This window comes from Engraulis encrasicolus, chromosome 18 (assembly GCF_034702125.1).
Source record: "Engraulis encrasicolus isolate BLACKSEA-1 chromosome 18, IST_EnEncr_1.0, whole genome shotgun sequence".
NCBI classification, from domain to species: domain Eukaryota; kingdom Metazoa; phylum Chordata; class Actinopteri; order Clupeiformes; family Engraulidae; genus Engraulis; species Engraulis encrasicolus.
This window is the reverse complement of record NC_085874.1, coordinates 34,494,098-34,498,055: the sequence shown is the minus strand read 5'-3', so window position 1 is coordinate 34,498,055 and position 3,958 is coordinate 34,494,098. Positions and strand designations below refer to the sequence as shown.

The window sequence follows — 3,958 nt, the reverse complement described above, 5'->3', positions numbered from 1 at the left end:
CACCGCTTCTCATTACAAGCCTAGATTCTTTACACTCCTTTTACAAGGACTTTTGGGAAATAAGGAGTATGGAATCGAGAATCGAAAATGTTAAATTGTTAGTACTGGATTACATGGTCTGTTTGACTACTTGACTGTGTGTGTGTGTGTGTGTGTGTGTGTGTGTGCGTGTGTGCATGCGAGCGTGCGTGCGTGCGTGCTTGTGTGTGTGTGTGTGTGCGCGCGTGCGTGTGCGTGTGCGTGTGTGTGCATGCGAGCGTGCGTGCGTGCTTGTGTGCGTGTGCGTGTGTGTGTGCATGCGAGCGTGCGTGCGAGCGTGCGTGCTTGTGTGTGTGTGTGTGTGTGTGTGTGTGTGTGTGCGCGCGTGCGTGCGAGTGTGCGTGTGCTGTTATACCTATTGCACTCTCGTGTCCTCCGGTTCTCGACGTACGGACTTGAGGATTGAACAGAGGAGACAGACGAGGCACCTACATGCCTTAACAAAATGGATCATTCCTTTCTTCACTACTACAAGAAATATCAGCACACGTCGTCATATTCCATTATGTCCTCGAATCAGATGTTGGGGTTGTACTATATAATACAGATGTTTTGATTGTGGGTATTACTAGGGTAAAAGGGGATTGATGTGTGAAAAAAAGAGTTTCTCTATATTGATTCATTTTTATTCTTATTTGTAAATATTGCATAATGTTTAATTAACTTAAAAAAAGCGTAGATATGTAGTAATTCACTGTAAACCTCCTCACAGCTGATATATACATTATATAGCTGTTTCTTTTTAATATAGTCAGTGACAAGATCAGAGACCCCAATGTGAATGCATTTATCCTCCCCCCCAACTGCAGTGCCATCTTGATTGACATGTGTTATGTGAATATTATAAATGGTAGGCCTACATGAAAGACTTTGGGCTCATTTGTGACGAAGCAGTGTTGCTTTTGCTAGGCAGTGGGCATGCACACCTTGGCAGTTTGATGCATTCTGGTTAGAATTTCCTAACCACAATGTATCAAACTGGCAAAGTGTGCATGCTCGCTGCTTAGCAAAAGCAGTACTGCTTCGTCACGAACGAGCCTATTAGCTGTGGCCAAAATATCCACTCCAGTCGTTTACTACCCCCTAGTGACGGGCAACCTGGATGTATTAATTTGTATTAATAATGTATTATTATTATTAATAATAATAATAATAATAATAATAATAATAATTTATCAATAATATTTAAATTAATAATGTATTAATTTTACAATCCAGTGCCCGGCCCCTGCTGTGGCCTAGCGGTAGGGTAGGGCACTGGGTTACTACACCGGCAACCCGGGTTCGATTCCGGCTAGGGTCATTTGCCGATCCTTTCCAATCTTTCTCTCTCTCTCTCTCTCGACTCATTTCCTGTCTCTCCTCCACTGTCCTGTCATAAATAGGCAAAAAAAAGCCCTAAAAAAAATACAATCCAGTGCCAATGCCAGAATTCATGCTGTTCAATCAGAAATGTTACTTTTTTCATGAATACTTAGATTAGACTCTTTAGATTCTTTATCTAATCCAATCTACTAAAATAACACACTTCTTGGGGCAGAAATGATTCAAGGGATATTTTGTCCATAGTATAATGTCCATGCGATGTGAGAGATCGCCGCATCATGTACAGGAGGAGCAGACTCTGGGCCGCCTGTGACCCTGATGTGGCCCACACCTGTGCCAGAACAACACCAGACCATCGACCATCTCAGTCGTCTACACATAGGCCTACTTGAACATAGAAAACAGAATCGATCAAAAGGTATCTCTCCAGAGAGACAAAAGAGTGCGAGACAAAACATGGATGGAATGTCTAATTGCCACGGACAGTCTTTTCAACCACTTTTGTTTTTGTTTTGTTTTTTTCTCTCTCTTCTTTTTCATGCAAAAGCGTACTTTTCCCTGTGTTGCCATGCCAACCACTGTAGAAATGCTGGCTGTGGTCACAGCATTGTTCCATGCCCACAAGCCTTCCTCCCACCCCCTACCCATGAAGGTCTCTGACTGTATGCACTGTACATAATACTACATACACCTATACCTGTGTGTTGCACATTGTATATGTGGTGGGGTTTTGTTCTTTGCACATTTTTCGTTGGAGCAAAACTAACAATTTAATTTTCTTTTCTTTTTTTTTGGACATTTATGAATCAAATATGAAGCAACAGGGAAAAAAATAAAGAAGCACAAGAATGTGTGGTGATGATGGGAAAAAATATTTATGGCTTGTTGCTGTGTGTGTGTGAGAGAGAGAGTGACATCACTGATGTGGTAGAATTCACAAGCCAGAGCAAACTCACATTCTCAGACCATCTGCAAGGGAAGAGGTGTGAATGTGCGCATGCGTGTGAGTGACAGTGTCAGAGGGAGAGCAAGACTATACAGCCATTGCAAACAGTTTTGTCACCTATCCATCTGTTTGGAACAACAGCTAATAACCTGACTTTCAATCAATCACTTGGCTTCAGAAGTCGCTCATATGAAAGCTACAACCCTCCCAAATGAAATTTTACGTACAAAACTAAATGTCATGCATGAAAGGAAGATTGACCATTTAATGAACACAGAAAGGGCAGATTTTCACAAGACAAAAGTTTTATTAGCCTATCGAACATAATGTGAAAATGAGCAGATAAGTCATTTCAAAACGCTTCAAATATGCAGATCAGGTGTCATACTTAAATCACTGACTCACTCTCACCTCTTCAGAAGATCAACTTTGGCCTTAGGTGTATGTTTAGGGCCATTGTAATCATGGAAAGCAGCACAATGAAAAACAATGAAGGTCAATGAGAAATGGTGACATGTTCGCTATTTGTAGAGCAATACTGTAAATGTTTAAATTCATGATTTAATCAATAAAAGCCTTCAAACACCAGCAGCATGCATTCAGCTCCACATAAGAGCTGTATCCCTATCATGTTTCATTTTAGGCACCATGTATTCTTTTCATATTCTTAATCTCAACACCAAAGAAGTCTCTCACACTGTCCTGTCACAAAAAAGCTGACCAAGAGTTTGTCAGGCCTAATTCTGACAAAGATAAAGGCTAATGGGACTCATACTCTGAAGTCATGATCCCAAGATCAATCATTTAAAAACTGATAGCATCATAACTGTATGGTGTTGGAGATGAAGAATATGAAAAAAATTACATGGTGCCTAAAGTGAAACATAGTAGGATACAGCTCTTAAGTGGAGCTGCATGCATGCTGCTGGTGTTTGAGGGCTTTTATCATTGATTAAATCATGAATTTAAACATGTATTGCTCTACGAATAGCGAACATGTCACCATCTCTCATTGACCTTCATTGTTTTTCATTGTGTTGCTTTTCATGATTACTATGACCCTAAACATATACCTAAGGCCAAAGTTGATTTTCTGAAGAGGTGAGAGTGATTCAGTGATAAAGTATGACATCTGATTGCGTATTTGAAGTGACTTATCTGCTCATTTTCACATAATGTTCGATAGGCGACAAAACTTTTGTCTTCTGAAAATCTGCCCTTTCTGTGTTCATTAAATGGTCAATCTTCCTTTGGTGCGTGAAATTTATTTTTGTACATAAAACTTAATTTGGGAGGGTTGTAGCTTTCATATGAGCGACTTCTGAAGCCAAGTGATTAATTGAAAGTCAGGTTACTAGCTGTTGTTCCAAACAGATGGACAGATGGAAAAACACTTTTTGCAACGGCTATACAGTAACACTGTTTGGTTAGTGGAGGGTTTGGTTAGTGTTTCTCAACCTTTTTTTTAGGCAAGGCACCCTTTCAAATCATGAAAAATTTCAAGGCACCCCAAACCAACAAGCCGTAACATGGCATCGCATCCGATACCACACAAGTTTAGAAAAGTAACACATTTGGAGACGTCACACGACCTACGTTCAAAGTTGCAGCTAACTGGGGCGACCTATATTTACTTTATTGTATTGT

At 40.3% G+C, this 3,958-nt stretch overlaps 1 protein-coding gene across 2 annotated transcripts in view; it reads left to right on the top strand.

The window, feature by feature from the left end:
- itpk1a (inositol-tetrakisphosphate 1-kinase a) overlaps positions 1 to 994 on the top strand; it is a 68,410-nt gene extending 67,416 nt beyond the window's left edge. For both annotated transcript variants that reach the window (XM_063223504.1, XM_063223505.1), the window contains one exon: positions 1 to 994. This exon is cut by the window's left edge and continues 764 nt beyond it. The gene's annotated coding sequence lies outside the window, so the exon portion shown is untranslated.
- Positions 995 to 3,958: the final 2,964 nt, after the last annotated feature.